General features: G+C 40.4%; 1 protein-coding gene across 1 annotated transcript in view; it reads left to right on the forward strand.

Moving 5' to 3' along the window:
- Nucleotides 1-21,831, forward strand: part of Jam2 (junctional adhesion molecule 2) — a 54,782-nt gene that overhangs the window by 1,075 nt on the left and 31,876 nt on the right. The window lies entirely within an intron of this gene.

The raw sequence follows: 21,831 nt of genomic DNA on the forward strand, positions 1-21,831 counted from the left end.
GGGACATCCAGCCAGCAGGGCGATTGTTAGGATTGTTAGAAAGGCGCAAGAGATGAATGAGCAAGCGAGCTGGCAGCTGGCATAGCCTGGGAGATGTCCCAAAGCCAGTTTCTCTGGGTGCGTTTAAAGGGGATTGATTTTGTTTTCTTCGCGTTAACTTTTTAGGAGAATGGAGAAAATAACAATAGATTTTTAAATGACGAAGTCTTGGTGTTGTTTGCTTATTGTTTTTGTTGTTTTGTTTGGTTTTGGTTTTTTTTGTTTTTGTTTTGTTTTATTTTGATACCCCACGTGTTTCCTGTCTGGTTTTTTTCTCCCTTTTTGGGAGGTGGTTAAAATGTGTTATTGTTGACCTTCAAATTCTAGTAACAGTACTTTCAGTATTTAAATTATTTCTCCTGATGAATGTCTTAACACCCCAACACTAAAGCCTTTTCTCAGACTCCCTTAAACCCAGCCCAAAGTGATGGGAGCTCACAAAGGAGTATGCCCCTCAGAGCCTGAGCAGGGTGCTTGCTGTCTCAGGGAAGTAACATGTCACCAGGAAGTTGAAGATTTCACAATGAAAGCTTTATGCATTTTGAGTGATCTGCTGGTATCAAACAGAACACACGGAGGGTTGAGGGGTAATGTACTCACAATGAAAATCAGCAACACAGCTGGAATCTGGAGGAAGTATAACAAAACAAAGTCATGTGTTCCTCTGAGCTCTTACGTCTCCCTTTAACAGGAGTGTGAACTGTGCTGTAGAATTGTTCATTAAAGCCCAGAATTCTTCTGTTATTCCCATTCAGTCATCAAAGTAGAAACAATGGGCGCGTTTGAAATGGTCAAGAACGCAGAAGCAAGCAAAGGCTTACTCAATGGGCAGAATGATTCCTAGAATTCTTGGTTATGTGCGGGCTCTGCTAATCCTGACGCCTGTAAGAATGAGTTGGGAGCCTTTTCCATACTGTTCCCCCAGTGCCAGAAAGTCTGGCGTTCCACAGGTGTTTTCTTCCCTTTTAATAGATTTAAAACTGTTAAGAATTCAGACTTAAAGAAAAACTTCATTAGTATAGGAAGTTCCCCTCTCCTCCATACCCAGTCCACCACTGTTGTCCTGTAATGTCATATGGAACACTCGGCTCGATTTTTCCCATTCCTATGGAATGCCCTTTTCTGCTCCAGGATTCCACATTGTGCTCACAGCCATGTCCCTTTACGCTCCTCTTGGCTGAGGCAGTGTTTCAGACACCGCTTGTGTTTTATGACCTTGACAGATACTGGGGCGCTGGTCAAGTATTCTGTTAAATTTCCTTCAATGGATATATCTCAGACACTTCATTTGTGGTTAGATGAGGTTGTGGGATTTGGGGAGGAAGGGCACAGAGGCAAGTGTCATTTTCATCCTGTCATACCCCAGGGAGCATGTTGACGTGGTCTATCACTGTTGATGGTAACCTCCATTGCCTGGTGGAGGCATTCATTGCCTGGTGGAGGCCTCCATTGCCTGGTGGAGGCATTCATTGCCTGGTGGAGGCATTCATTGCCTGGTGGAGGCCTCCATTGCCTGGTGGAGGCATTCATTGCCTGGTGGAGGCATTCATTGCCTGGTGGAGGCCTCCATTGCCTGGTGGAGGCCTCCATTGCCTGGTGGAGGCCTCCATTGCCTGGTGGAGGCATTCATTGCCTGGTGGAGGCATTCATTGCCTGGTGGAGGCATTCATTGCCTGGTGGAGGCCTCCATTGCCTGGTGGAGGCATTGTGTCAGTTTTCCCATAGATCCTCTACCTTCTGTCCTCATTTCCATACTATACGTTTAGAGGGAAGTCAATATCTGCAACTCACACTCAAGGAAGGAGGCAGGAAGATCATTCAAGGCCATAAAAGATTCAAGGCCAGCCAGAATTATAATGAGACTATCTCCAAAAATAATCAAGGGATGAGGTGGGGGGGGGGCTTGGGGTAGGAAGAAAGGACTGGAAATAAGCACTTGTATAACATGAACATACACATATGAACACATGCACACACACACACACACACGTATACACACATGAAGGAACAAGTATCTCACTTCCATAAGGGTGAAATTTCTTCATACATTATCTGGGATTTGTATTCATCATAGATATGTCTTCTTGAACTTATTTACACACTTTTTTTTTTTTTTGGTTTTTTTGAGACAGGGTTTCTCTGTGTAGCTTTGCGCCTTTCCTGGAACTCACTCTGTAGCCCAGGCTGGCCTTAAACTCACACAGATCCGCCTGGCTCTGCCTCTTGAGTGCTGGGATTAAAGGCGTGCCACCACTGCCTGTTACACACTTACTTAATCATTTACTTTAATGTCAGCATGAGCTTATTAATAAATATATATATATATATATTTAGTTGGTAATAGAATACTATTTTTATTTATTAAAAATAGAGCATCTCTTATCTGCAATAATTTAATATTCCTCTCAAATTTAGCTATACTGCTCCTTTGTCCCAATCCAACCATGCATAATTACAATATTATGCATATCACATTCGTTCTACTATCTGTCAATTTCTAATGTCTTTCACGGTAATCTAGGGAATTTTTTGCTATGATTTTTTTTTGTTTTTAAAGTATGAATTCAACATCATTTATTAATATATGGACACTGACTTTTGTATTTAGTTGATGTATTCATCCCCTATCAGCTACTGTAACAGAGTATCTAGGATAACCGTATTAGAAAGAACAAAGATTTATTTTGCCTCCCAGTTTCAGAGGTTTCAGACTATGCCTGGCCACTGCTTTTGCTGCTGTGTTGACATAGCACAAGGGGAACTCGAGAAACAGAGTTCTGCTCCAAGAAGGAACTGAAAGGGAGGAAGGAGTAGTAAGTTTCCCTGTTTCCCAAGACCACACCATCAATAATAGTTAGAGCACCCTGGAGGTCTCACCTCCTAAAGGTTTTACCACTTCCCAATATTGCCACAGGCCAAAGACCAAGTCTTTGGAGAATACATATCCAAACTCTAAGCAGTTGTATAATATCTTTCCTATCCAAACTGTAAACAATTACAACATCTTTCCTTCTCCATTGAGGCAGAACGTTTTTGATCTTTGACTGCCCATTACTGAACAAAGTACCTGGTTCATAGTAGATGTGAGCATGTATCTGTTGATTAGATGTAGTCTGTTCAGCCTGCTATGACAAAATACCATAGACTGGGTAGCTTATAAACAAACATTTTTTTTCTCTCACAGCTACAGAAGCTGGGAAGTCCATAAATAAGGCAAGAGCATTCTCACTGTCTGATGAGGGCCCAGCGTTTGGTTCATACATGTTCCTTACAGCATCCTCATGTGGTAGAAAGGGCAGGGCAGCTCTCTGGGGACCTGTTTTATATAATCTCATTCGCAAGGGCTCCCTTTATGACCTAATCCTGTTCTAACAGTCCCATGTCCTAATGCCATCTATCATGTTAGTAACCAGGTTTCCACAAATGACTTTGGTAGACACAAACGTTCAGAGCATAGAATGGGATGGAGATGAGGCTTGGAAGACAGACGTGGTATACAGAGTGAATTAGTGATCACACTGTAATCATGAAGTACTAACTTCATGTTGAGTGAGCACTGTCCACATTTCTGTAAAGTGATAGGCCATTATTTCTAAAAACAGGAGGAATGAGTGTTCAGTGTTGGCAATGGGGCTCTCTTGAGTATTGGGATCTCTCAGAGAGCACTTTCTGCCACTTAACAGTCTGATGGCAGCTGAGTCTTCAGAGGTGGACTGGACCCCTAGCCAGCCACTAGGCCTGAGTCTGTAATCTCTCCTAAAATGATCAGGGCTATGGTAAGAAAGCATGGTCTGGATATATCATAGCATCATAGACTCCAGGAGACCAGTGATACAAAACTTCTGCCAGTTGTAAACATTGCCAAGAACAAAGCATCACCATCGACTGGCTCAAGAGAATGATTTGAGACTGGTACAGTTTCGATTACCTCAAGAACATAAAGCCCAAATGGGAGTTTGTTGGTGGGCCTGACAGCCGTTTAAAGACTATGTCAGACAATGCATTTCAAAAAGTCCCAAGCAACAGCTTCAGCCTTAAAGAGAACACTGAGTTTTCTTTGGCCAGGGGCTCTCATTTATCCTTTCAGCTGTGCATGAGGAATGAAGCCCATGGGAGAGTGTGGACATGGACCACCCATGCCTTCCTTTACACTGGATTTTTCCCTAGCGGGTTGTCAGTGGGGAATAGACAAGAACTGCTGTCTTTTTGTTTTTCTAATTAAAGACCGACAAGGTTCTGTTCGCGTTGTCATATCAAATGCCTTTGTATGTACGTCTGTCTATCTGTCGGTTTCATCACATGGTGTCTATCAGTGGAAAATTTCTGAGCCCACTCTCCAGGACTTGTAGAGAAGGTGAGGGTCAATTTAGAGAAGAGGAATTAGGACTTGGGCAGGTGTTTCCTGTGGCAAAGCTAGGAAAGGAAGTCTTAAAACGGAGCACTCTTTTCTTGGAAGGCCTTGCTGTGTTCAAGTTGAGGACTCAGAAAACTAACCCAAATAATGAGTTGTCTATTGCTGTGAAAACAAACAGCCATAATAATACAACAGCAATTCATTATGTTAATGTTCTGGAAGTCTGAAGTAGATCGCACTGAAAAAAAAAACAAAAAACAAACAACAACAACAACAACAAAAAACCACCAAGGTATCCACCAGCAATAGTCCTTCAGGGGGTCGCAGTGGAGAACCTGTTTCTCAGCCTTGTCCAGCTTGTCAAGCTGAACAGGGCCCATCCTTCTGCCTTCAAAGCCAGCAGCAACGCCAGGCTGTGACTCTGTGACTCTCACCCTTCTGCCCATTTCATCTGAGTGACTCAAGCTAATGTACCCATTTCAAGGTCAATTGATGAGCAATTTCAGTTCCATCATAACCTTGATTCCTAGTTATGGTATAAAGTATGTATAGGTTGGGAGAATAGGTTATGAACATCTGTGCCCTGCTGGGGTGTGATTAGTGTTACCATCAAGAACACCTTACAAGGGCAGCCTGACCTTCAGCTACAGACTGTCATTCATAGTGATATAAAGCTATATTCTTGCTTTGCGTTGGACTGCAGGGTTCGGTAGTAAAGAACATGTACTGTGGTCCAGTGTGATGACTCAACCAGGGAAGGCATCTGCTGCCAAATCTGATGCCTTGAGCTTGATCTCTAGGACCTAAAATTATAGAGAAAGCTAACTCCCAAAGGTTGCTTCCGACCACCACATGCATCCCCCACACAATAATAAATAAATGTTTAAAAAATAGCCCACAGCTGGGCAAGCAGGTACCAGTATTTTGTTTCTGTATCAGTTTACTCATTTGTGGTGGTGATAATCCCCATAATGATGTTGACCTTATAGCGGTTGGGGGCGAATGAAGTGTGTTGACACAGTTAGGAAACTGGAGCTGCCAGCCTGACCTATTGTACACGTGATCAGTTAAAGTTACATTTGGAAGAGGACATACAGGGTGATGTGTGGAGAATGCCCAAGTGGGGGTGTTGTCTAGTTGGCAAGTGATTCTGTAATTATTTCTGCATGGTTTATTAAAACATACACACACTTAATTACACAAAGTTATATGCCCACAGAGAACTGGCTTATACTTGAAAAGTACTTAAATTTAATGAGGGATTTGACAAATTATACTTGGATCTTTATGATTCTCCTCCCCAGCCCCTCTTTCTCTCTTCCCATCTTCCGGTCTTGGGATTAAACCCAGCACCTGGCACATGCTAGTTTTCACTCTACCACTGAGCCATTTCTTAAGACTCCAAGTAATTAAAAAAAAAATATCTGCCATAGGTATGTCCAACTTCCTGTTCAGCTCCAGATATAAAGCATTAGCTCTTTGGTTACTATTTACCTTTCTGCAACTTTGTTCCCTTTCTCCTCCAGGGTTTATCTTTCTCCAGCATTGATGTGTTTCTGAATTTCCCTGAGTTGCCTCCTTAGGAAGGTTGATTTAGTTTACATTATATTATATATTGAATAGTCTCTCTGTCTATCATCTCTCTCTGTCTCTCTCTCACTCTCTCTCTGTCTCTCTCTTTCTGTCTCTCTCTCTCTCTCTCTCACACACACATACACACACACACACACACAGAGAGAGAGAGAGAGAGAGAGAGAGAGAGAGAGAGAGAGAGAGAGAGAATATGAATAGCCACACATTTAAATACATAAATAGATGTCTTCTTTGCTCAGCTGGCAAGACCCCCAAACTCCAGCCTTTGGGTGGCCCAGAGAGTGCGTAGGAAATGTTCTCTGCTCTGAATTGTCCTACAGTTTATGAGGAGCTAAACAAAAGACTGCCCTGACCCAGGCCTGTGAAGGGTTCAAGAGGGCACGCTTAGCCGTTCACTGTCTTGGCTCCAAAAGTCCTGAGCAAGAATCCTTGTGACCTGAATTGACACGAAATTTGGCTCTTTATTGGAATCAGTTTCTGCCTCTGCCTCTGTCTCTCTGTCTCTGTCTCTCATTTCTCATTCTTTTATCATTAGCACCCAGTTTTAAATTAGTTACATAAGATTTTGTTTTGTTTTAGCTGTCAACATCTCCCTTTTCCAGAGGGACAATTTATCTTTTACCAACTGAACTCCTTGATATGAAAATGTTCAATGCTCAAAGCTCCAAAACTTTTTGTGTGCCGACATAAAACCAGAAGTGGAAGATTCTGCAGTGGATACCACCAATACAATGAAAATGTTGTATAAATTACCTCCAGGTGCATATGAAACAGAAACAGATTTTATGTTGAGACTTGGATCCTTTCCCCATGATATTTCATTATGTCTGGGTAAATATGCTAGAATCCAAAACAGTTCTGGCACCAAGCCTTTCAGACAAAGGGATATTCAGCCTGTAGAGAGAGAAGACACCATTCCTGGTCCCCTCTTGCTTGGCATGTCCCGTTTGCTTGCTCTCAAATCTGCTGAAATGTTTGTTCTGTCCTCAGAACTTTTTCACGCCATGAAGACCTGCGAAATATTTTACTACAGATGAGACCAAACATAAAAGTAAGACTTAGTGCAATTACTTATATAATAAATATGGTAAAGTCACACAGTGTGCAAAGGGAAGGGTATAAAAGGAAGCCAGGCCTCCCTTGCAGCCCTTGATGCCTGTTGTGCCACTTACAGGTAACTGCTCTTGAGTTCTTAACCACATACAACTCCAGGAAATAGGAAACAATCATTCCTGTGAAATATGAATATATCTCTGTCGTTTCTGTACAAAGGAAGGAGGCAAGCATGGTGCTGCACACTGAGACAAATAGATTGCCATCAGTTCTAGACTACTTTGGGTCACATAAGGAGTCCCATGCCAGCTGGGCTGTCTATTGAGACCATCTCTCAAAACAAAAAGTTAAAATCAAAGTTTGCTGTTTTGCATCCTCTAGCAAGTAAAATTATACTATATGGTGTGATAAAAGACATGTAGTGCACTCTCCTTCCTACTAAAAATTCTTTTTGATAGTAAAGAAGCCCCTCTACAAAGTTAGGTCTTACACCTGGGACTCAGGATGACATCCTAGAGAAGGCTTAAGAATTGTTATGCCAACTTGCAACAATCTCCTAACAAAACAAGAAGCAATCTCCTAAGAAAAACAAATAATGGAACAGAGTAATTAACAAAATTGAGGGAAGTAGACTTCCAAACCATTGACCAAAGCTAACGAGGGAAGAATGCCAACCTAGACCTAATTAGAAAGTCCAGAGAAGAGCGTGTGTGCCAGACCCAGAGAGAACCCCAGCTTCGGCTGGCATTCACAGACAAGGGCAAATGACTGCTGTTTAAAGAGACCGGAGGAGAAGTAATGACCACAAATAAAAAGGGAATGTGATGAGCTGCTGGAAACGTGCTAATTTTGAAAGGGAGAGTGGTGTTTATGTTTTAGAAACTGCTCTAGAGGTATTTAAAAATAGGGATGGGTCTGAGTAGCAGAAGAAGTGACTTCACAAAACAAACGATGACTCAAGTGTCTATTTTTTTTTTTCCAGTAAACCTAAACCTGCTGTCCTTTATATCACAAAAATTTATAACCTATTGGATAAATGTATTGGAGCTGTGAGATCATTGCAGCTGGACCCATACAATGGTTTGGTTCCAGAAAAAATGAGATGTTTTGTGTGTGTGTGTGTGTGTGTGTGTGTGTGTGTGTGTGTGTGTATAAGAGAGACATGCGTATAATTTTAACATTTCTTTTCTGCACCCACCTGCATTGTCTTGTATAGTCTACTTCTGTATTGACTGCTCTAAAAGGCAAAAGAAATTGACTATAGAGTGTGTGCTGTGGTTTAAGGACCCTATCCACCTTCCCATGCCCTTCCCCCATGCTTATATTGACTGCTAATCCCAGTGCCACAGTGTTAAGAGAGGCGGGCCTTTGGGACATAATTAGGTTGTGCGGGCACAGCCTTCGGGAATGAGATTAGTGCCCTGGTATAAAAGGCCTGAGAAGAACAGGAGAGGAGGGGGAGGGGAGAAAGAACAAAAAGAGAGAGAAAATGAAGAAAAGAGTGCTGGGTGAACTCGTTCACTTTTCCCTCTTACTGTCAGGTGACGACTCAGACGTGCCTTCTAAGCCCACCTGTAAGGAGCTGGCCCTCCCAGCCAAGTTTGCCTGTTCTTCTGTCTTGGACTTCTCAGCTCCCAGACTGAGCAATACATTTCTGTTGTGTATAAACTATCCAGCCTAAGGTTATTTATTTATCATACCAGCAGGAATGAACTAACATTGAGCCTGTATAAAATATCGAAGTACCTGTACTCTTAAACTCCATAACTTCACCAGAGTGGTCTACATTGACACAAAACAAAACAAGCAAACAAGCCAAAACAAACAAACAAACAAGCAAAAAAACCACATGAATTATCTTTTAGTAGCTCTTCTTCTAATGGATTCAGTCCATTTCAGACTAGCAGGAAAATGAAACCCCTTTAAAATACCCTGAATAATACTCTCATCAGTTAGAACTTAAAGATCCTGACTTTCGAATAAGGACCATTAGTGCTCCCTGCAGATCAGCTTTTCATTGTTGATGATGTCATCAGATTTTCACTGCACTGCTTCCCAAAGGGGCTTCCACATCCTGTCTTCAAAAAGTAAAAACATCCATCAGACTGTGCGTGCGGTGTGCACAGACTGATGGTGAGCAAAAGTTGAATATTAGGAAGATGATTTATTAAAAAAAAAAACTAAAAACTAAAAATGTCCCCTTGATTGGCTAAAGGAAGGCAGTTTGAGAAAAACCTTTGGTTGTTCTGATCAACAAAAGAAAAGACTCATAGTGGTCTACAAAGCCAGAATACACCCAATATTTGACATAAACTCTAGAACATTTTAAAATTATTCATACTTCCTAAAATAATTCATTTAACATTCAAACTCATTAATACTCAAAATCTTAATGTTGAGTTCCATATGGACACTTTCTTCTCTCTCTCTGCCTCTCTGTCTCTCTCTCTGTGTGTGTGTGTGTGTGTGTGTGTGTGTGTGTGTGTGTGCACATATGTGTAATGTGCATGTGGAAGCCAGAGGTCACCTTCGAGCATTGGTCACCAAGAGCTGTCACCCTGAATTTTGACAGAAGATCTTTCAGTTGGCCTTGAACTCACCTAGTAGGAAAGTCTGGCTACCCAGCATCTTCCTGACCCCACATCCTCAGTCTTGACATCAAGCATACCACCATGCCTGGCTTTTCACACAGGCCTGGGGATTGACCCCAAGTCCTCACGCTTACAGAGCAAGTACATAATTAAGAACCCTCACCTATCCCACCCCTGCCCAGCTCCATTTCTGCTCTTTATATAATGTGATTGGCCACACTTCTTTAACCTTGAAGACACACAAGCTCCTAGGAGTGCTCTTAAGAAGACCGTGGTTGTAGGGGGCGAGGATGGAAGAAGTAGAGGCATTTAGCTGCCACATAAAAAGCAGCCTGGAACCTGTGTCAGCAACATACACACATTCTCTAGTCACTTATGTCAGAAGCAGTTTCCACACCGGTGACCACTTTCCTCAATACACTGTGAATTCGTGAGCAAGGGATGTGAACAGAGGAGGAAGTTTCGCTCCACTGCCTCCTCCATTACCTCTAGAATAAAAAAAAAAAAAAGAAGAAAAAAGATTCTACCAACGTTTTCATAGAGCATATATACAGCGTCTTAGTGATTTGAATAAACAGTCTTATTTCTCTTGTTTTTACTGTTTCTTCTTCTTCTTTTTTTTCTTTCTTTTTTTGGTGTTTTGAGACAGGGCCACCCTGTGTAGCCCTGGCTGTCCTGGAACTCACTCTGTAGACCAGACTGGCCTCCAACTCACAGAGATCTGCCTGCCTCTGCCTCCCAGTGCTGGGATTAAAGGTGTGTGCACCACTACCACCACCACCACCACCACCACCACCACCACCACCACCACCCTGGCCACTTTTACCCTTTCTATGTTCAAGTACTCATCTTTAGTTGGAAGATTCTAAAATCTTCTAAGTAACAGTAAGAGCACTTGTGAGCAGACTTTTTACTCTGTGGGCCTGAATGGCTGAGGAAACATTTCTAACTATTAGAAAATAAACCATCTTGGAAGTGAATAGAGAAACACTGCCTTTAGAGAACAAAGCAATTTCATTGATAGTTCGACTTGCAGCTTGTCTTGGCAGAGGACAGTGAGAATGCTTAGGAGGAACACTGGTCCTCTCATCTCTGACATGGCTGTCTTAGAGTCAGGGGTGATAGGCAGAATCACCTTCCCCTTTTAAATTCATGAACTTCAAGAATTATATTTGTAATATATACATGTTTATTTATACTTTGTGAAATTAATAGCCTAAATGGCTTCTGGAATATCTCCACTGGATATCCAAAGGACCTCTTTATACCTTAATCATAAATGTGGAATTTGTTCAAAAAGAAACAGAAAGGATAATAGTAATAAAATAGAACTAACATTTTAAGATTGAATTAGCTCTGCTCCTAGTAATTCCATATATGGCCTTAGAAAAGTTTCTTTATTTCATCTGGAGTTTGTTTTCCTTATTTGTACAATAAGAGAGTTTGATTTAATGGTGATTAGTGGCTTCTAACATTTAATTTAGCATTTCCGAGTGGGAAAATGAACCATAATTCATCTGTGGTAAATTTATTTCATGTATAGTTGAGAACACATTTTATTTTTAAATTCTAAACCGTCTCCTTCAGAATTCTTCTGGATTAGAACAAAGGCTTTTGGAAGAAAGCAAAAAGCGGGGAGGGGATCTGTATAACCTGTTGGGTTTTTGTGGAGTTGGGTGCATATTATGCCATAAGGTCTCTGTTTGGTACAATAGGCAACAGGAAGTGGCTGGACACTGAGAAGAATGAAGTGATGTGTGATACATGGTATTTAGAGCAAATAATCGTTTTCACTCTGGAGAGGGAAAGTGTACTGAAACGAAATGACGGATCAAGTAATGGGATCCAGCATTGAATTGACGACTACCCAAATCGGTTTAGTACAAGTTAAAATTGCCCTGGTATCGTGTTGCATGGCTGCAGTCCCAGCTGTTAGAAGAATCACAAATTTGAGGCGAGCCTAGGGCTAACAGAGTGAACTCCCCAAGTCAATATCTAGAACAATAATAAGAGTAAATTCCAGAAGATATTGAAAATAGAAATTAAGACTTAGTGATTGGTTAGATTCAGTTAGGGGGACACTGATAAAGTAAAACTAGCAGTTCTAGGGCTGTGAATGTGTAGAACCAGAGACAACAGGGTGTGCATTTAATGGAGGAGGAATGGGCACTTTTCTGTCTCAGGAACTGGTGAGTCATTGGAAATGAGGCAGGGCAAAAAGAGAGAAAATTAAGAAGGCATGGGAAGGAAAGGAGCCCCCAGCCCCAGGGTGTGGCTAAAGCCTTAGATGCTGAGAGTCAGGAGTCCAGCAGAACATCTCCTGTATCGCTTGACTACAATCACAGAATTTCTTTTATGCAGAGATATTTCCAATATAATGTCAAAGCAGCAGTGGATGTTTAAGGCCTCAGTGTATACGACCCCTTCTCCCTTCCCAGATATAAACCTGTGATTTTCCAGGAATCTCAGAAGAAATATCCACAGTCAAGGACATGTCAGTACCCTTGTGCAATTCTTGGGACTTACCTTATCTTACCTTACCTTACCTAATGGTTCTACCTTATCAGGCTGCAATGCTATCCAATGTGCCTCTGGAGCCACCCTATAATTTCACTTATGGCAAAGGGAGCGTGGGGGGTTTTAGCAATCCTTCAAGATGTAACATGAGAAACACCAAAATGGTATGTATAGCTATGGCTAAGACACTTCAAGCACCATCCTGTTTTGAGAAGACCACACCTGTTTTGTCCTTGAGCACCTCTCTTACCTGGACTCTTGAACTCACATCTATGTTAAAATCTCCTCATAAACTCCAACTCTGCTTCATATTGGCCTTCCCTGGCATTCTTTTCTACAGTGAAGTCCAGAATCTCTAAAATTAATGCCTCGAAATGCTGCAAATGGCAGCATGGAACAGTGTCTTTGGGTCTCCAGCCCCACTGCTTGTGACACAAGAGGATGACGTGGTTATTCATACACAGCCTCTATTCTAGAAATGGGAAAACGCCCTGGTGGTGTGTCAGTGAATGATTAGTCAGGACAAAACATGAACTCTAGGGGATGTGTTAGGCAAGCAGGAAAACGTGCAGAGAAATGAGACACTGGCAGAACCAGTGTCCTGGTCACCTGAGAGGAACTCTGTGAAGTCATTTGTCTGCAGGCCAGGAAGAGGAAAGGAAAAAGTCTGGCCAATGAAGTAATGGGCAACTGGAGAACCACAAGCAAAGAAGAAACAAAATTAGCATTTGTTGTCCCTCTGTTCAGAATATTCTTCAGGGGCTCTTCATCCTCCATTCTCACGCCAACATGCCTGTGGAGCACAGGGAGCTATTTTATCACTGCTTCACAGATTCGAAACCCCACACTCTCCTCTGAGCCAGATATGAAGAATGTTCTGGAAAGCATAAAGACTGGGAGGAAGCTGAAGAGATTTCAGGGGACGTGAAAGTGTTCAGATTCAGTGTCCCTTTTTCAGTGTGAAAGCAGTGGGCCAGAGAGAGGAGTTGTTGTCCATCCACACAGATTTAGAGTCAGCACAAGTACCCTGCAGGTCGCTGTAAGCATGACTCTTGTGTTGTTCTGATAATAGAGGACTCTGCTTAGGAATGTGGTAAATGGCTTAACTATCTTAATGCATCCTTAAAATACTTTTGGACACTGAGTATATTTGGAGTATAGCTATCTCTTAACATATATAAATACCTTCCACATTCACAACTCAAACCAATCTCAAAGCAATATTAAAATCAAGCATAAGCCATAAACCTACAATAAATATTTTATTATAGAAAATACTTAACTAAGTGGGATATCCAGATATAAGCACATCCAATATTTTGAGAGATTTATTATTCAGTTATGTCATCTAACAGGATCACTGGTTATTTTTAAAGGGAAATAGAAAAAGACCCTGTTATGGTCTTTTCTAAAGATAAAGATATATATTTTAATATTTTCTTGCGCAAAATTAAATGTTTTTAATGGCATGGGTTTCCTAGATTTTCTTTTTTCATGTGTGTATGTGTGTGTGTACACATGTCTTCCATTCATCACTTCTCTCCTTGCACTGTGTGGGTTCTTCAGATCAAACTCAGGTACAGCAAGTGCCCTTACCCAAGAGTCCTCCAACATTCACTTAAGTCTATACAGGAGTAAATTGTTACAGTTGCAATGTGCTATTTCATGGAAGGACACAAGCTGTTTTTGAAACAAAGGATAACTCTTTTCACTAATTCCCTTGGTCCTGTTTCACAATATCTTTTGTCTTTAACCACTCCCCAACTTTAGTTTCTATGGCAACAGGACAAATCAGAAAGTACTTGGAACTATTTTAAACTGTTGTGTCTAGGATTTATTACTTGGATCCAGACAACTGTAGTTCAATTAAAATGAGTCTCGGTTAACATCTTTTAAAGTAGAGAAACTCAGGCTATGATTCCATAGTATGTCTGCATTTTCAAAGATTTCCTTAAAGGTTTGTATCAAAGAGCCTTAAGGTAATTTTCAAATGCGATAGTACATTCTTGAAAAATTAAATAATGAAAGATACAGCAATTATCCTACTTAGATAGATGAAAATTATTTAACACTCTCTTAGCTAGAAGTATGATCTCTTATAGCATGTGGTTAGTAGGAAAAATTATATTGGGCTTAGATTTGAAGCAGTAATTAAAAGTTTAGAGAAGTCAGACAAAATAACAGCGTCAAAGGCCTCAAACTATACAAAAAGTGACCATGAATAAATCATGTGTCCTCTACATTACGTCTTCTGTAGTTGGGATGACTAAGAAGCATAGCAAAGAGGATAGGTTTTAAATTTTAAAAAGTAACTTTAAAATCATGTTATAGTACCACATAAAGGAAAAAAAAAGTTCACAAAACTTTCAAGATTTTCTAGGTGAAAGCGTGTTCAAGAATCAAATCAGGGGCTATCAACAAGAAAGATATCCACATGGACAGGGGAAATTCCACATAGTCTCGTTCCTCGATGAAGAGCTACATACAGGTGGTCAGTGGCTGCAGAAGAGGGAGAATATTATCCTCCTACAGGGACAAGCTCCCATGCAGATTGTCCAGTCCCCAGGGGCCACCTCTTGACACAGGACATACAGGCAACATTAAATGGACTCAGTACATCCATTATATATACATATGTGTGTGTGTGTGTGTGTGTGTGCTTATTTGTGCATATAAATATATACATCTAAGGATGATAGTTGAAGAGGAGATCATGAATTTGGGGGAGGCTTAGGACCTGTCGGCCGGGAAAGGAATACAGGAGTAGTGTGGATTCAGTGCTCATGTATGAGGTTCTCAAGTAAAATAAATTTAGGGGCTGAAGATGGGACTCAGCAGCTAAGTGCACTGGCTGCCCTTGCAGAGGATGGCGGTTCAGTTCCTAGCACTCAAGTGGGGGCTTACAACCAACTGTAACTCCTGTTCCAGAGAATCCAGTGAGTGTCCTTGGACACTAGGCATAACCACACTGCACTTACATACATGCAGGCAAAGCACTCATACCCTTAAAATAAAAATAAGTAAGTCATTACAATACTCAACAATCTTAAAAAATAACAATTTTTTTTTACAAAGAGAGTGTTGTGTTTTTTAGGAGAACTATTTGATTGTCACCATGATAAGTAGATGCTGGGTGGAGGCCAGGGCTGTTAATTAGCATTTAGTGAATCAGTCTATCAGAATGAAGAATTCTCCTCACATGCCCTCAGTCTTCATGATTTTTTCCAAAATCCTACTGCATGCTCATATAAGTGAAATGTGTACAATAATCTAAGTCTATAATTTACACTATTTAACCTGTAAGCAATTTTTGTATAGTCTCATCTAAATAAATATACAAATAGCTATTTTCATATCTTCAGTAATGAGGTTCTTCATTTTTCTATCTTATTTGAAAGAGTTTTTTATCTTCTTGACTAAATTTAGGTATAACTTTCTAAGTGTCTTCCAGTGTGTTTATGAATAATCATGTATGTACATATTTATTAAAATATGTACTGTTTTGTTTTCTTTCTATTTCATTTAATATTAAGGAATGTCACATTTAGTTTTCTGAATATATATACATTATTACATATAATGTTATTATATTTTGTTTGAAAGGAGGCAGTCAGCATTTTTTACGGAGGTTCTGGAATAAGAAGATATCCCTGTTACTATAGTGCTTACATGCATAAATGAGGACTTGAGTTTCATCCCCATTGGCCACATAAATCAGGTTTGGTGATACACATTGTAATCCTAGTCCTGGTAAGGCAGAGGCAGGAAGATCTCTAGGACTCACTGGCTGGTCATGCTAGCTGAATGGTGAGCCCCAGGTTCCAGTGAGAGGCACTTTCTCTAAAATCAACGTCAACAACTCTTGAGGAACACCGTCTGTGGTTTATATACTGTATTTTATGAAAACTTTTCCCTTTCCAAGTTTTGTTCTTAGGTGACCTGGAAAACAAACTCAGTAAGAAAGGTGTTCTGAAATAATGCTTGTGGGACACGCTGGGCAGTCACTGAATGCACACTTTGTTAAAATGGGTCAGTCTAAGAACTTTCACCAGCATCACAGAGGGCCACTCCAGCCAGTGTGTTGACAAGAGAGGAGAGAAGCAGAATGCAAGGCCCAGGCTCCTGCAATAGTCTCAGCAGGCGTTTTTCCCAGACCCTGGTGGTAGGGGAGGGAGCAGTGGGGAGCATTCAGACTTTAGATGCATCCTGAAAAAAAGTGGAGTGTTAGCGCTTATGTATAGATCGGATTTGTTTTCACTAAGTGGAATTACTAAAGAACACTGCCCAGATTTTGGCCAGAGTAACTGCAGCAGTCAGGTTGCCTCTGTCTGGGGTGGGAAAGGTAGAGTAGGCTTAGGAAGAGAATATTTAGATACAGGGTTTGGAATGTCTCTTAAATTTTGAAGTGGCAAGGCTGAACAGATATTTGTATCTAAGTCCAGAGTTCAGCAAAGACGTCTAGACCAGAGATAAATATTTATGACTTGTTGGCATTTATTGGCGCTTAATGTCAGGAGTCTGGATCACAACATCGTGAAAAGAAATATGGATAGAGGGAACCATATGATCAGAGGGAAGGGAGAGCAGGAAAGTGTTTGTCCTGGGTGCTAGGTGCAGAGAGTGTGTTAAGAAAGGTGTAGTAAACTGGTTCAATAATGGTAGTGTGCAAACTGTCTTTGTCACAAATTTCATAGATGCTGAAACAGTTCAAAGAGCCAGTAACTGTTCAAAACATGCCATAACAAGAATGAAAGAAGAGGCAGAATTTAAACATAGCACCCCCCCACACACACACACACACTCTGAGCAGCCACTGAAATGAAGTTGTTCTAATTATTCTAAAAAGAGAAGAAAAAACATTAGCCTACCAATTCGTTGTTTTGCTAATCCATCCTAGAGTGTGATGATGTTGAGTCACTTTGGAACACTACATTTGCATGACCACATTGTATAAAAAGCATCAAGCAGCAAGGAGAAGTGAAGGAGCAAGAAGTATTTATAGAGAATCTATTGCTGTCCAGGAGCTAGGCTAAGCAATTATGGACTTTGATTGATTCTTACAGCTAGTGAAGGAAGACATCATTAGCTTCCTTTCACCTGGAAGGGAACCAACACCGTATCTTCCACAGAGTGACATGGGTCACACTTGATCTTGTTTCTTCTTGGTTGGTTATGACTTTCTGAAGACCAAAGATGGTTCTAATAAACCACTAACATCTCTCTAGACCTAATTCAAGGGCCTGAGGTAGCGGGATTCAGAGTTTGGGGTCAGCCCAGGAAACAGAAAGATTCTACCTCAAAAACTAAATAAGCGAGCTTTGTTTAAAGACTCCACTTCAGCCCAGCAAGACGGCTCAGCAAGTGAAAACCCCACCGAATCTCATTTGTTCTTCTATTACGTGCATGGGTGCAGGCAGAGTCAGTCACTTTTAAAATGTGTTCTCATTAATTTACTGGTCTCAAACTTCTGGGATAAAGCAAACCTTACACACACACACACACACACACACACACAGGCATACACAAGAGACAAGGTTCTATGTATCCCAGGATAGCCTTGAAGTGGCTGTGTAGCTGAGAATGACCTAAAATTTGATCCCTCTACCTCCATTTCCCAAGACAATTAGGTCCCTTTCATTTCCTGTCCATTGTGGACCATACTGCAATGAACACTGGAGTGTAGACATCTCTTTTCCATGTCTGTTTTATTTCTGTTGGATGTGTGTCCAGTATTGAAGACCAGTTTGAACATAGTAATATACAGGAAGTTGCTCTTGACCGCTAAATATTGACTTCTTTGGTTTTAAGGATCATCTTTAGGTCCTACACTTCTTTTACTTCCATTTACTTAAAAGATTGCTTGCAAATGAAATAAAAAACATGGTCACTGAGCTTGAACTTGTTTAAACAGGAAGTTCTTAATCTAATCTTAAAACTTTTAAATTACTGTCAATGTTTAAATGTTCTAACACATCTACCTTGCTTCAGTTCTTCTTCTCAGGTTCCACTTTTCAAAATGTCTGTCTAATAACTCTTTATATCAAGACAAATGTTGGATTTCACCTCAGTATTTCACCAACAGATGTTAGGAACAGTCTTGGTTGGCTTCTTTATTGGACCAAGTTTTTCTTTACTTTTTCAGAATAAAGTAAGTAGGAGAAAAAAAAATATGTAGGCCTGGTGGTTGAGGTCAATGGTTGTTTTAAAGTTGGCGACAAAACATCTTTAATTCTTATGGATGTATTCCAAATCTACTGGCAGAAGTTCAGAAAATGAGGCAGAGATGATTATTTCCATTACAGCAAACAGCTCCTTCAGAAGTCTTTCCTCCTAAATGAAATCCTTCTTTCTCTCCACCCCTCACTCTGCTAACTGAAGAATCAACGTTCTCGTATTTTTCTGTTATTCATCTAAGATAAGCTGCTGGGATTAAGAATAAATATTTACTTTGCACCACAACACTTTTTAAACTTCTAAAGCTATTAGTTAAATTAACATACTTCACCAAAAACATGATTCAAAATATGAAGTGTGATAAGGGTTTTTATTTCAAAAGTCAAATACAGGCAGTGTCTCATATAAAATTATTATAAAATTGGACATACATTTTTATGTTTTAAAATAAATATTTAAATCATAGTGTATTTTTAGAATGGCTGATAATGATTGCACTAATTAATATCACAAATTGCACAGGATTATCAGGAGGAACGTGACACTCTGTAGAATTTATTATGAACACTACTTATAAGGCTAGATAGCAGCCTGGTGAGGTAGGGATTAGAAACTAGATAACAGTCCTCTCTCTTACAGTCATTTAATTGTACCAGATATGGAGGAAAGAAAAGAGAGGAGAGAAGTTATACACACATACACATGAGAGAGAGAGAGAGAGAGAGAGAGAGAGAGAGAGAGAGAGAGAGAGAGAGGAGAGAAGAGAAGGCATGAAGGAAGGAGGAGGAATGAGAGAGAGAGATGGAGACAGAGAAAGGGGCAGAGAGCGAGAGATAGAGATGGGGGAGTGCAAAGGAACACACGTCCTTCTACTCTCAGACTTCTATATTCTGGCTCTTCCTATTAAGAAGACTGGTATTTTTCTTTTTGAGAGAGATAGAGAAACCACACTGAAATGTTAGAGGAAAGAAAACATGCACTTGACTGTGTGACTGCTGAGGGCTGACATTCTGCCTTTATGTGTTCTGCTTGGCTTATCCTAAGATGAAGGCAACAGCAAGCAATGGAATTATTTAAATATCAGATCTCAAAAATACACCAACCTCCACGATGGCAGGGAAGAGGGACAAGGCAGTGTCCTCCTCAGTGATGACCAGTGTTCAGGAGTGCATCACAGGCACACCTCAACACGAGAAATGGGCCATCTGGCTTTGACAACCAAAATAAAATTACTCATTGCCCTTTACTCTGCAATTGTAATTATCTAATGACTATACATTGATGTGGCTTTTCAAGTCTCAAAGTCCAAAACCCATGTCAAAAGTTCATAGTTTTCTCAGTAGAAATGAGCTTAACGATTAGAATTACCAGGGGGAGAGGAAAGATTATATCAAAATATATTATATGAAAACATTTAAATTTAAAAATCGAGAGAACAGGAGAATTGCCAAATAAATTATGTTTGAGTCAACTATTGTACATCACTTCTCCAGTTCTGTCAGCTCTGGGCAAATGCCTAAAGCCTGATTCTTGAGCCTGAGTCCAAGAACCAGAGCTCCGGTTCTGAGTCACCAATAGCATCTCTGAAAATCTGGAAAACCAGTAAGAAATGTCTTAAAAGCAGATTCAAAAATTGTTCACTGGTTGTTTTGATATGGGGACAGAGGAATGGTTAGTCTATCTTTTTATATTTATAAAATCATTTAAGCAGGGGCTAGAGAGATGGCTTGGCAGTAAGAGCAGTGGCTGCTCTGGCAGAGGACTAGGGTTCAGTTCCCAGCACTCAGATGGTGGCTCACAGTCATCGGGAAGTCCACTTCCAAGGCATCTGATGTCTTCTTCTGGCCTCCACCGGCACCAGGTGTTCACACAGTACACGTACTTACATACAGGCAAAACGCACATACAAAAAAACAAAAACAAAAACAAAAAACACCTAAACCAACAATCGCTTAAGCATCAGATTCAATACAGCACTTCTGCTGCCTGCTAAACTCTGGCCACACTCATGCTCGGTATTGTTTCAAACTCTCTGTGGCCTCTGAGTTCCACATCTGTAGCTTTTTTTTTTTTTTTTTTTAGCAACTTCAGGGTTACTAATAAATAACAGCTCAATGTTCCAATATTTTCAATTTATTTAAAGCAGTTAAGACTAAAAATTGTGTTTTACAAAAATTAGCAAAAAGAGGTATTAAAAGAATTCTCTAATATCACGACACTGTCAGGGTTGTAATCTTTGAATGAGCATATATTTTACATTAGCTTTGCTAAGGTTTTCAATATTTTTTCTGAAACAGAAGACTTATAAGGTAGAGTAAATAGAGTCATTAAGCAAGGCCCATTGTGGCCAACCTTGGTCTGGTTATCACCCAAGACCCTGGACATGGGGTAGGGAGGACCTGTCAATAAGCACATTTTTGTAAAATGATAAAGAACAGAATTTTTTATTTTTTGTTTTCATAGTACTAGGAATTAAAGCAAGGGCCTTGTATATGCTAGGCAGGCACTCTCTCACTAACCTACATCCCTGGCTTAAGAGGGACACTTCTTACACTGTCTTTCACAGAGCATACACTTATGGGTTTCTTGTTAATGAGTTTATTTAGCTCCTCAGTTTGACTACTGCAGGATGAAGGAAGTGGTCTCCTAGGATTCTGGCCTGATAATTCCACCATTAAAACACTGAGGCTCTTGCAGGGCCAATGACTTTATGTACACATTCCATGGGTTCTATCAAACCCCAATTCTTAAAATAGAGGGTTTTATAGATATTATTTTCCAAGTCTCTGGTGACATGAGAACTCAGAGAATCTGAACATTTCACACACATGGTACCGATTATATTCAACTGACATAAATGCTAACAGAAGGAATCTGAAAGCCAAGGGAAACCTCCCTGCTTATTGTTGCTTCAGGTTTCCTTTGATTAGTGTTCAGGAAACCAAAAGAATAAGGACCATTTATTCCAAAGGGCAGACATGGAAACAATGGTCTGGCAGCGTCATCTGACTGTCATGTTTGTGATTGGCAGGCGAAGATTACTCACATTTAACTACCCTCATTTCTTGTAAATCCAAGGATTATAATTTCCTTTTGCTTTTGGTAAAGGTGATTCTCTAACTTACTCTTATTCCAAAACTGGTCCTACACCCCTAACTGTGACCTCACACAAAACATACAGTAGCTTGGGTCAGTCACCAAACAGATTTTAAAAATGGCTTGATTTGCATCTCTGAGACCTTTGGATCTGGGTCCTCAAACAGTCAGAGGACATCAGGATAGTGTGTGCAACGAGATGAAGTTCCAATTTTTGAAGTTCACTCAAATCAAATATTAAAAGACAGAAACAAAGTTGGGGTTTTTTTTGGCCCAATGTAGAATGTGAAAGTCTACTTGTCATAATTCAGGTGAAACGGCTGTTTAAGATGCGCATGACTGGATTTGTGATAGAATCAAAGGGACAATTTAAAATCTGGAAGACTCTGGCCCCAGCACTGTACTTCATGATGA

This window comes from Onychomys torridus, chromosome 12 (assembly GCF_903995425.1).
Source record: "Onychomys torridus chromosome 12, mOncTor1.1, whole genome shotgun sequence".
NCBI classification, from domain to species: domain Eukaryota; kingdom Metazoa; phylum Chordata; class Mammalia; order Rodentia; family Cricetidae; genus Onychomys; species Onychomys torridus.